This window comes from Etheostoma spectabile, chromosome 23 (assembly GCF_008692095.1).
Source record: "Etheostoma spectabile isolate EspeVRDwgs_2016 chromosome 23, UIUC_Espe_1.0, whole genome shotgun sequence".
Taxonomy (NCBI): Eukaryota; Metazoa; Chordata; class Actinopteri; order Perciformes; family Percidae; genus Etheostoma; species Etheostoma spectabile.
The window spans coordinates 9,803,467-9,816,786 of NC_045755.1; the positions used below are offsets into that span (position 1 = coordinate 9,803,467).

At 40.8% G+C, this 13,320-nt stretch overlaps 1 protein-coding gene across 2 annotated transcripts in view; it reads right to left on the reverse strand.

Moving 5' to 3' along the window:
* Positions 1–6,752, reverse strand: part of lrrc17 (leucine rich repeat containing 17) — a 24,908-nt gene extending 18,156 nt beyond the window's left edge. The window contains exon 1 of one of the 2 annotated variants that reach the window (XM_032504999.1): positions 6,514–6,752. The gene's annotated coding sequence lies outside the window, so the exon portion shown is untranslated. The remainder of the gene's footprint in view (positions 1–6,513) is intronic. The other variant, XM_032504998.1, reaches the window with a different exon arrangement.
* Positions 6,753–13,320: the final 6,568 nt, after the last annotated feature.

The window sequence follows — 13,320 nt, forward strand, 5'->3', positions numbered from 1 at the left end:
CACAGACTGTCCAACTGTGGCAAACCGCAATACACCAATTACAATCTTCCAGTCTTTCACACAGTGGAACAAGCCCGTCAATGCAGATGGTGTCGTTCCATTGTGAATAATAGACTGGGCATGTTAGCTAGCTACAGACAGAAACAGCTGATAATGTACCGAGGTAGACACTTTTCAGTCCATTGAGCTCTCTTCAGCTTGCCAACTATCACTCGTCTCAAATGAAGCGAATATGAAAGTTGGATCTCCTTCACTGCAGCCGTCACATGCAATAATACACTTCTAGTGAGCTGTTACTCCAAACCCAACAGGAACTGAATAAATTGGTTCTTCTTACCCGCCAGCTATATAATTGTGTTTCTCTTTTTTTCTTCTCTATATTGATATACAAGCATGCCTTTATATATTTGTATGTGTATGTCTGTGTACATTAACTGCAAGCACATGTTCTGATGTCTGTTTTGCATGATTGTGCAGCTGATGAGAGAGATGTTTCAACCCAAGGCGAGACTTTGGCCAGTCCAAACATCAGACTAGACGTGGAAAGCATGGACAGGTGTCTTGAGTGGACACAGACACATTGTCTCTCTCTCTCTGTGTAACTGCTTTCTGTTAAGTCATTTGGTCTGGCACAATGTGTGTATGTACAGCACTGTGATGCAAGTGGTCCTGTGCAGCTCAGTGGGTAAAAAACATGTCACAAACACTGCAAGAATTATGGGTTTAGCTCAGAGCAGACACACTTTAGTACAGGGTAGTGATGGTGTATTTGTTTTACATTTGAAACAAGCTGATGAAACCAAAAAGAATTGTAACATTTTCTCTCAACTTCACTTTAGTAGTAAGTAATACATACACACACACAGTAAGACATTCTAAATAGTACAAATGTAAAGAAAATCAAACAGTACAAAAAAACTAAAGATGAAGATATTTTAAATGTGCAATAAACAGGAAGATTTCTTTTATAAAAAGTGGCCAGTGCAGATACTGGCAGTTGGGGGAGGGGGGGTTACCAGCTGTTTATCCAGAAAAGTCCAGCTCTTCTTAGGAAACTAAAGCCACGGTTATAGCCTATTATGTCCAAGACACATTCCATCTGGGACCATAAAAAGCCCTCTCCGGCCAAACACCCATCCCAGTGGTTCACCTCGTGCCTATACCAGCTCGAATTAGCCCTTCCAGTCTAGTATTATCTCCCTTTGTCTGTAAACATCAAGCAGAACGCCCTCAGATTTTCAGCTACGTCCTCAGTGGTATTACTCTAAACACCATGCAGACTGTTTTTTGCTGCCATTGCCATCTGTACTGAACCAAAATAAAGTTTGGTCTGGACATGAAATGTGGTAGCAGTGTGTCTCTTATTTTGGACCATGGAAATATAAGCCTGTAAGAAGAATCTGAGGCTCTTTTGAAAAAAGAAAAGATGGTAGCTGCTTTGTTTGTCCTGTATGCACATGTGTGGACGTTGGCATTTAGCTAAAGGCACTGCTGTACAGTAGCTCATAGTCTCACAGAGCTGCTTGCCTGGCAATTTTTGTTCTTTTCGATGCGGCAAGTTACACTGCAAAATAGCTTCCAATACTATCTGACATTTTAACAAATTCACCAATCTAGTTTCATCATTTAAAATTCTTAAGGGAACGCTAAGGTAGGCCTTTTTCTCGAGCTTTATGTGAGAAGGTGCACTTGACAAATGTTTTTTTCAATATCTGAAATCCAATTGAAACAGACCAACCAGACTGAAAAAGTGGCTTACTTCTGTACATCAGATAAATTATGTCATCAATCATATTCTAGCCTTCAGCACTTTATGTAGTGCTGCATTTGGCTGACAGTTTTATCTGTCTGTGAAGGTCCTGCCTAAAAGTGAAAAGCCTCACGGGTCACTCTGTTATCTGTGTGTTGTTGTTTTTTTATATTGGGTGTTAATTATTAGACATTTTTTGTTTTGTTAACATTGCTGGCTCAATTTTCAATATTTTCACAATCTAACCATATTAGGTGGACTTCACAAGGAGACCACACTCACACAGCACTGCCAGTAAATAGATATATGATAAATGCACTTGTAACAATGAGAGGGTGATTATGTCATCAGTTGTGATAGAGATTCAGTTACTAGCGTGTACATGAACAGCCCTACCATTGTGTCTGAAGCTGCTGAGCAAATGGAATAATCATTATTTGTGTTAAATCTTTCCAATGGCTTTTCAAACCAAAACAATTTGCGAGTCATCCTTTTAGACAAGTAAGGGACAGCAAGTACTCAGCACAAGTGTGCTTTCAATCAAAACAAACCACTGAAGAAATCTTTAAGTCCGTGGTGATTCTCTTTGTGGAATTTGTTTTGGTCAGCAGTGTGCAGGGAGTGTAGACTTACAGTATAACTCATCTCCTGAACGCTGAACATCATGTGTCTCCATGCTGTACCAGCTTCTTAGCTTTTAGTTTACTTTTATCTGGAACTTAAACTCCTCTTTCATTTTGATTCTCGCACTTTTTGCCTAATTTTGTCATTTGATGAGGGCAGCTGCTCTTAATGTGTGAAGGTTAAGATACAAATGTCAGTGATTAAGTTACAGTAGCACACCGCCTACTTAACATACACATGATACAAGGTAGTGTTGCATAATGAAGTGGAAAGTATAATTTCAAATGGTAGTTTGGCAGGACTTCAGTGGTGAGAGGAAGTTACACCATTCTTCCAAATAACCAAAAGTCAGAGCGCAAATGAGTGTTAATGATGTGGGGGGAAAACTATACATGGCACACACACACACACACACACACACATACACACACACACACACACAAGACACACCAACACACAAGTGAAATCTATTTTAACAGTACATGTATGCAGATGTAGGTAAAGAAAGGCATCAACACACAAAAGAGACACACGTTGACACATGCTATGTCTGTGAATGTCTGCATGTTAAAATGGGTCATTTTTCCTTGGCAGACCAGACAAAACACAGACAGGTTGGCCTCTAACACCATCACAACCCACCTACATCAGGAAGAGGCGGTGAGAGAAGAGACACTATCTGACCTTAAAAGAAATATGGATAGAGGAAGCACACATATTTAAAAACACAATGTTTCAGACTGAAAAGAACCTCCCAAGGGAGAAAGACAAAAGGAAAGTCCTAAAGATGAGATTGATGTCAGAAGCTGAACTTGCATGGAACATAAAATATCATGTCAGCATATGGGAAACTCCACCTGGCAAAGGGAGAAGGGATTTGTTTGATTTCAGGGGACACCGCTGTTTCTGTTAAGTCAAGAGAGTTTTATTAAATCCTATCCAACTGGAGCAAAAGCCAACAGCACACATTAGCAAAACAGTAGACCTTAGATTTACTCATATGGGTCAAAATACAAAATCCTTTTAGATTTGTCTAGATTCCTGTCTAGTCTTTGCCTTTATTTATGTAGCTTTGTTGTCTTTTTTCTTAGCTGTTGTGTCAATTTCTGTGTAAGCAGATACAGTCAAATTCCAGTCCAAGTTTCAGACTGAGCAATAAGCAAGTTATAAAACTACAAAAAAAAATCTTACTCCACCTTTGAAAACAGAATGTCACAGCCTCTTACCCACAAAGCCTTCAGTCTGCACTGTATCTACCTGCACTGGCTGCCTGTAGAGGCTCTCCATGCTCCAATAACAGTGGACTGGCCGCTGGGGAGGGAAAGAGCTCAGATCTCCAGAGGAAACAGTTCACAAACACAACTGGCCACTGTGTTAAAGAGAGAAAGCAAGAACAAGCAGGGGAGGTTCCAAAAACAAGAATGAGCCTTTTCTCCTTTGCTACATCCTTTGATGAAAAAATTCAGCTGAAAACGCGGGAGCAAGCAGAAAGTCAGTCAGTCGGTCATCCATGCAGTTAATTACAGAAAGAATCAGTGACACAAAGATGGAGGGTAAAAAGGAGCAAGAGGGTTGAGGGGGTTTTCCCTTGAGAACCAACCTCCCAGCAAGCTGACCGTACTTTGTTTCCTTTGGGTTGTATTTCCTTTATGTGTGGATTGCACATGTGCCAAAAGGTCTGTGGCTTGTTACTATGTAACAGACCCGCCATCCAGCTTTGACAAAGAGACACAGAGGAACACAAGGAAATAATTACAGTACAGACTATGGGAATGTAAAGAGAAGAGGAAGAAAAAAAAGTCTAACCACAGAACCTGAATCCTAAACGAGAGGACGAGACGGGGACACAGACAGACATATACTTTGTATGTAGAGAGAGCAAGAGACCGAGAGAAACCCTCACACATCCCTGAGAGCCTAATTGAAAGCAGACACGTTCATTTCTGCAGAAAAGGAGGAGAGTCAAGAGGGGTGTAAAGTTTACAGACAGAAAATGGCACTATTTCAGACAGGGTCAGAAGTGGTGAACTCAAAGGAGAACCTTTCTGTCCAAATGTGTGCCTTTGTGTGTGTTACTTATATGGAGAAATCTATTTTCTCCCATTCTCTAAAGCAAGAAAACGGCAACTACAACCCTCGAAAAAAGGAAAAAGGTCACTGCCCCATGCGTGCACGTTTTTGAGTTCAAGCAGCCCACGTGTGTGTGTGTGTGTGTGTGTGTGTGTGTGTGTGTGTGTGTGTGTGTGTGTGTTTGTGACAACTGGCCCACATTCAGCTGACATTATGCAGGCATCAGTGTGGTCTCCCCCTCCTTGGCTGTTTCTTATCATGTTCTAAAACTGCTAACTACGAAATATTACCTTGGGGCCGAAATGTGCCAGGTTTATAAATTGTGGGACAGATGAACTACATTTAATTTTTTGTTATGTGATATTTCATATCACATAATGTTTTCATTTTTCTATACTTTTGTGTCTTGCAAACTGCTTCATCCAAATGAGGGAGTTCAAAAACTGTCATGGAAAGTTCAACAGAGCTCACACACACATGCTCGCACACACACACACACACATACGCACACACACACACACACACACACACACACAGACACACATGTCTTCCCTCCCAACAAGCTATGTCCATTGCTCTGTATTGGCGCCAGGCACATCTGCAACTTAAGCACACATGCAGCAGGAACGACACACGCTCACACTTTAAGCATAACTCTCCCTCTTACTCTCTCTCTCTCCTCTTACTACAAAGGGTTCCACTTAAACTTAACTGCGGCAAGCTGAAACAGCAGAAATTTAAGTAAAGGGGACTCTCACACTGTGTTATCAGAGTAAACTTGCAAGTCAAGCGTTTTCTCTTCCCCTTTTTGTGTTGCAGGATTCCAGAGGGAAACCACACATTGCTGTGCTGTGTGCTGCATGAGGCTGGAATTTTACTCAAACTCACACAGAGGCATATAAATCCATGTGCAGATGTACATATAGCCGCACTCACATGCATATAGACACAAAAAAAACCTGGAAGCATAAACGCAAACTGTGCAGGAAGTTCTGCAGCACTTCAGGCAGCCTCTTTGGTAATCTCACCCTTAATTTCTAAAATCTGTTCAAAAAGAGCTGTCTGACAAATCTCCTGAATCACAGCTAACACATTTTAACAGGATAAAGAGTTGGCTATGTATTCAATGACCATGAGTCATTTCGTGGGCATGACTACCCAAAGCTTCTTACAGTACAAAAAGGGTCCAAGTGGGTAAATTAACCCCTTGTTTTGGCTGAAAGTGGTGCTTAATCTTACTCTGTACGTGGAGCTTCACATTGAACTAATGGATAAATCACAGCAGTGTGAGTGCACTTGTGTTATGGCCGGTGCATGCAACCACCAGCCAGTTACATAACAAAAGCAACAAGGAAGCATGTAACATTACCAATTAAATGTTATCTTTGCTGCCGACTTGCGTCAGGGTACATTGGCCCTCTATGAACTTGGACAACTCCAAATTAGAGCTTTGTAGTACACAAAGATAGCTTACTTCAGCAAATCCTCAAATACTCAATGTTCAAATACTGGAACAAGATGCAACCTATATGTTATTAATACAATAATTCCTTGCTTGTTTGGAGGGTTTATCCATTCATATCTGCACATCGCAATTTCATCATTTAAGTAGAGTTGCTGCATTTGCTGCAAATTATCTCAAATTACATACAATTAAACACTAAGTAAGCTCTCAACATGACCAAGTTTTATTCATTCTTTGTCTATGCATACAGTGTCAGTGCATGCCTATAATGTCTAAGGAACAAGAAAAAGAGGGAAGTCACACTTCTTGTAAAACCTTCAATAAAGAGACAGAAATAATCCTTTGGTGGATTATATTACATATTCTGAAACTTAATCACCATTGCACATCAAGATTAGAATAATATGATGTGGTGTTTAAGCCTTCAGTGAATCATATGTAGTCACCAAGAACTAAACTGTGGTGCCAAACAATACTTGCCAAAAAAAATCCTCTTGCATATTCAATTCTGTATCAAGGAGGGAATTGAGGGTTCGCTGCTGCTTTCAGCTGAATAATCTTTTGTAGATAAACACTTTGGTACAATATGAAGGCTCAGTCCTACCGTTGCAGGAAGAGAATCTGGCCCGGGCTCGTCCAATAGGACCTGCAGATCTCCGGTTGGTCCTGCGTCCCCGGCTCCTAATCCTGTCATGAGCGCTGCGTCTAAGCCAAGAAAATCTGCCTGGCTGCCTATAAACTTAGAGCCTGGAGTGAGGGACGAGTGACTGGCTGCTTCTCCAACCTCTCTCTCTCTCTCTGTCTCTCTCTCTCTCCCCTCCCCTCCCCCCCCCCCCCCCCCCCCCCCCCCCCTGGCTGCCTGTGCTGAGTGATTGACTACTGCCAGCTCCCTCTCTCTCTCTCCTTGCTTTTCACCCACTCAGCTGGATCGCACAGAGACTGTGAGGAGAGAGAGAGTGAGACTGTGAACAAAGTAAAGCTAGCTTTCAAAGTAGCCACAAGGCTGTGTTAAGCATTACACACACACAAACACAAGAGAACTGCAAGAGAGAGAGCGAGAGAGAGAGACATTAGGGGTGGGGGGGAGGATGTAGATATTAGCAGCTTTGTTCCATAGGTTTAGTTGACATCCGACATCTGACTTTGATATCTGCTTCAGTGGAAGAGTGAAAGTTTGTTATCATGCCTTGAATGATGCTGCCACATTGATGCTACATATTCAGTAACACTTTTCTGAAGAACTTGCCACCCATCGTCTGTGCTGCACCACTTTACAGTAGTGCAAGAGGTGGAACCAATCACTTTTACAGCAATGTATTCTGCCTTGCTACTTTTACTATTACATGGATTGCAATGACATTTTGTACATACATTCATGGTCCCCAGATGATTAATCTCACTTTGTCAGACCCTCCTCCAAAGCGTGCTGAAGGAGAGTCTGGCTACTCCACATAGCATTCAGGGATGGGAGGAAAACCTGCTCTGGTTTAATGGCATTTCTCTAAACCAATCAGAATTGTCATGGGCGGTGCTAAACTCTGCACAGAGCCGCTACAAAATAGCTGTGCGAGAGAAAACTCGGATTGGACAGATAGTCTTGCTAGCTGTCTGGATTTACCCTGCAGAGATCTGAGGAGCAGTTAACCATAGTCCTCATATATACACCAAATTTCAAATTCCAACACAAAGAAAGCGGAAGGAAATGGAAAATACATGCATCCAGCAGAATTTCCTGCAGCACCGGAGCAATCCCGAAAGTGGAATGCGAAGGTTATACACTACCAGATACTGAATCTTACTGACCTTTGTAATCCCCCTTGCTTTTCCTATGGCACCACCATGAGGATATCATTTTAACATGTTCCCATTACTTTGGGTTATGAACAAACGCTGTTAGTTCTCTTTCACATTCTGTGATGAATCATGTTTGAGCCATCGGTGCCTTGTTGGAGGTAAATTCTTTGTAATTTTTTTGCAGCGCAGGATGTCTGTATATTTAGTTCTGAAGCAGTGACGATTCCCACAGTGGAGCCAGAGGATAGTAAACCCTGCTGATCGGCCTACTGCTACTTGCTCTGTCCTTTTCTTTTCCTCTCTGGATCAACACTGAGTGAAACAGTTCCATATTAGGACCACTCTTCTGCACTGGCCTAAATGGATTGTTTACTGCCAAACACTGTAAATGGCTTAAGGGCACTTACACCAGAACAACTGTTATAAGTAAGGAGGAGCTGAGATGGACATGGGGGGCTTTTACTGCAAAGGCTATAAAACAGTCAACCTGTCTGTTTAGCAGCGGAAGCCAGACATACAGTAATTCCCCCCCCCCCCAAACATGCAAGCCCCTTCTGTCCACACACATCAGCAAAAGCATCCAAGTAGGCAACAAAATGCATTTTTCTCAATGCACAAGGTATGCTTGTGTGTGTGTGTGTGTGTGTGTGTGTGTGTGTGTGTGTGTGTGTGTGTGTGTGTGTGTGTGTGTGTGTGTGTGTGTGTGTGTGTGTGTGTGTGTTTGTGTGTGTACATTCATGCCCAGGCTGTTTGTGTGCCAGACCAGCTGTGGTGCAAGTGGAAAGATGAAGGATGAGTGCCTTGTTAAAATGCTTCAAACACATTCTTCAAAGAATGAGGTCAACTTTTGAACCCAATGCATCACTTTAAGACATGTTTATAGCCTGTATGTACTATATAAATGTCTAAATAAAGCTTTGATGAAAGAACAATGTGTGACTTTGTCTAATTTTGTAAATCAAGGTAGTTTCAAGGCGTGCTTATCTTATGTTGGGTGGCAGTTATATAATGTAAACATGAAAAACTGCCCTCTAATTAGGCTAAATCTGCATTTCCTCCATTTCCAGCCATCACCATAGGGAAAACATGTTGTGAATGGTGCATGCCCCCATACTCCCTAAATCATGTTGGAAAAACTGCACACTTCATTCCTTTAATTTCATCAAAAAAAAGCTCTAAAACCCAATAGGCTACCTGCCCAGCACTAAACAGCAGTTGTTTAATATAATGGAGCATTTAGCTGCTAAAAATGTTGATATTTCCCTCAAGAGTTGATGGAGACCAAGCCAAAGCCAACACATGAATATTAGACGTACGTTCATCAACACGGCAGCAAATGATTGCTACTGTTGCTCCATGTCTGCTGGATGTGTAAATAGGCACAACAATTTTAATTTGAAAGGTGATAAAATTGTTTATGACTTGATTCTGTTGCCCCCAAGGGGTAAAAAAACCATTAAAATTATTTAAAGTCACATTAAAATGCTGCTGCATAAAGTTGTAGGAAGTGTATGTGGCTTAAGAGGGAGCTGCAAAAAATTTCATAAAATGCCTCAAGTGATGTCACTTGAGTCAGCATCAGTTTGAAAATGAGAAAAAAAAAATCTGGGGATGTAGAGTCACAAAGAAGTGATCTTACCAGACCTCTGCAGCCCTCTGCTCATGTTTCTTGATGCTAACAGCTTGAGGCTATATTAGCCGCTACTAGCAAAACACACTTAGGTCTCCGAACCAACTGTCATCTAACAAGTTTTGAAGAAGAATGCATGGAATTAAAACAGCATATATATTTGGTTCTGCTGCATCACATTTGATCTTTTGTCTATTGTAAGTCCAACAATGTTATAGTAGTCCAATGCTAAATCGATGGACAATAATCTTTTTTTCCTTTCTGGGTGGAGATGAGAGGTTTTCATTTATTGTGTCAGCGACAGGACAATTTTTTAACCAGCAAATACATTTTGTCAATTGAGTCTGTTTCTCTCAGTATTATTTACCTATTTTTTTCTTGTCTTTGTTTGAGCGATGAAAGAGATGCAGACAGACGAGGAGAACAGTCTGTGTCCCATGCTTCTCTACATGGCTACAATCCATGACAGACTGGAAACGCATTGGACAACACAACAACGCACAAACTCAGCCGCATGGATGCAACTATTTAGACAAACCAGATGACCCCATATCTCCATCTGCTATGGCTATAAACATAAATCCCATTTATTCAAAGCACTGTACACTGAATCCCTCCTATAAAAGTCTTTCTCTAAAACTCTCTACCTTCCTCTCTTTCTTATTCTTTCCTCTGCTTCGCTGGACCAGAAGAATGGCCAGACGCTGTAAAAGGAGGACTTGTAGAAAAGATTACATTGAGTGTCATGTTACACAGAATAATCAGTGTGCATTGCTAATACAAATAATCTTGCAATCATGCTTTAGACTGTTGAATATACGTCTGGAATTTGTCTGTGGATAGACAAATAAAGGATGCAAAAAAGAAAGATAAGATAGAAAAAAGGCATTAAGAGAAAGAAATTAACAAAAACATAATCACTGAATTGTCTTGGTATCTGCAGGATCTATTAAGTATCACTAAATTAACTTGGGTGTATGTTAAAAACTGTTGTCATGTTGGATTAAAGGATCACAACATCTGACTACAGGGAACTGCAAAGATTTATGAAGGCTGGGTGTAGAAAGAATAAAGTAGAGACTTTAAATACATCTAAATAAGTGTCAAAGAAGAACATAACAATAGTTCATTGTGTAAGGATTGTAACCGTGTGTTAAGAGTAATAGCTGCCATTAATCCCGGCTAACATGAGGGTGGAAGGGAGACAGTTTGGATACATTTTATCATCTGCCGCTGTCACAGTTTGTGAGTAATTTCTAATCCTTAGCCAACAGGTCAAAAGCTTGAATTAAAATCACATTAGCCCTGAGGCTACATAGCTGTAGCCCCCTGAGAATAGTGCAGACTGGGGTCACCAACACAAGTTATCCAGCACGGAAATTTCCCCTGCCAAGCTAACATTAGTCAAAAGAAGCACCATGTTGTCAGTGGCTGGAAGAAAATAGGAGATGTATTCATGTTAAACTCATTTGCATAGAAGGTTTGGTCGCTTCTGGGACTTTATGTTATTGTTATTGTAGTCCCATCCATTTCCAATATACTAGATCACACAAATGTAATATGCAATGTGAGCTCCGTACGAAAATGTGTGAAATGTTCATGTTATTTTTAATCTATTTATTCATGTACACAGAGACGTTCATCAGACGTTTTTCTGTCATTTTTTGTGCAAGGACACGATACGCCGTCTCTGGAGGACACAAGAACGGGGAAATTAAACGGCACATGTGGGAAACGGAGACAGTGACCGGGACACGATCCGAGGTCTCCGGGACGCGATCCAGGGAAATTAATCAGGGGACACTATCTCCAGTCTTCGGGGGATTATCCTGTGTTGTTTGACCTATCAACCACTCCAATCAACCTCCCTGCACGGATTTTCGGCTTTTCATACTAATCGTTACCGTAGTCTAAAGTACTAATCTGGAGTGCCGTCAGTAGCGAGAAAAAATAAAACATTCGGAAATAAACAGAGGTATAGATTAACACAACCTTTATGACTTTCTGTCACATCTACTGCCTTCAGATTCGCTGCGTTCCCTCGGAAGGAATCACTGCACATGGCTAGGCCCTTGCAATGATATTTTCAAATTATTTAAAGGCTAAAAACACATTTAAAACTTGCCCTGTTTGACCATTTTGGGTGCTAACTCTAGCAGGAGGATGACACGGTGTAGGCAGCACCGATTGGTTTAGTTTTTCTTGCTACTGAGAGCATTCCAAATTTCCAAACAACAGAGCTACGTGTAGAAATCGACCAAAATTCTCCTTTAACTCACACACACACACACACACACACACGCACAATTATAAAAAAAATTAAAGAGACAACTTGGATCTGTGAATTCTCACGGAATCACAACTGAATTCATATCTTGCTACTCAGTCAGAATCTTATTAACCTGGGGTCCCAGTGTTTGTCACAATGATCATATATGTGATGTTTTAGGCCTATTAGCAGACATCCATTTAAAATATAAGCAACGGCATGTAAAAAGCCTTTTTCCATGTCCACTGAAGTTCCTCAGCTTGCACTCTAGTAACATCTGTGTGGTCCAGGTAGCTTTGCATAAAAATTGGTTGTCATTCAAAAGGCTACTTTTGCTTTTATACTTTAAGTAAATTTCCAAGCCTGCACTTTGTTACTTTTACTTGAGTTAAAAGTTAAATCAGTACTTTTACTTTTACCAGAATATTTTTAAAACAAGTATTTGTACTTCTAATTGACTACGGGAAGTGAGTACTTTTGCCATCTCTGCAGTTTTCCAAGTTTTACCTGGCTCCGTTCATTAACATTCTGGTTATTTCTGCAACTTTGCCTCAAAGACTGGGTAAACGCTAATGCCCTATCACCCCTTGTTAGTTTATTACACTGCTGCATGAACAGTAAACCCACATGACAGCATACTGGAAAGAGTGACAGTACCATGTTGTCAGTTTATTCCAAGCAGAATTGCTTTGACTGAGGAATCTTTACCCCCTCTGCTCCACTGAAGGAGGATGATGTGTTCTTTAGGAATTGGAGTCTGTATGGAAAATATCAGGGCTGGATTGGTTTAAATTGGAACAATCTGAACCTCAAATGTTTTCATCCTACAACCCATACTGAGTCATTTTAGTGTTCTCTTAAATGTGTCAAAAATTGTGTTATTTCTGTATATCTATGTATTTGTCATTTACTGGCTAAATGTATGTGTTGAGAGGGTGTTAACAATTAAGCAAGATTTGATTATCAGTAACTGTGCCATGAGTTACAGGCTACAAAGTATCTATATAGATGTGTTCTCTGTGTATTCTTCTGAATTTAAGTTTTGTTTTATTTTGTTTGTTTCAATTAGCATCAGGATCCTAAACCTGCTTCAAGTTAAGACCCATAATAAGTAATGTGTGCTAAATATCTGGTTCCAGTGTGTCCACCCTTTTTCTGATGTAATGGCATTGTTTGTAACAGGAATCAGCCACAAAATGGAAATCCTCAACTTGGCCACTCGAAAGAGTAAATTTAATTTAGCTAATGACAAAATATCAGTTAATACCTTGTTGTCTGAGCCAGTTGCGTTCCTGTTGCTATGGGGACGGACCTCTGCTCACTCTCAGATGCATTTTGGAGAAGACAAGAAAAGCTGCTGTGTCAAACTCTGCTTTTAATTCACCTGTCTTTCAGGTCAGTAATGGTATAGCTACTGCCCATCTTTACTTGTTGGGGTCGGAACCTTTTTCTTAACGCCTGTTTGTAAATTGATTGTAGTGTTGTTTGTAATATAACAATAAAAGTGTAAATAGAAGGTTTGCCATCAATCAAGGCAGCTAGCTAAGGTAGGCTAGCAGTGGGCTGTGAACAGTCAGCTACCGTTTCGCGAACGAGCTGTGGCGGCAAACTGGAATAGCGTCACTGCAGACGGCTGGTTTCCATCTCGCAGCGAACTGGGTTATTGTCATCGCATTGTTCTTGTAGCGTAGCATTTCGAGCTACGAGAGTGCTTGTTA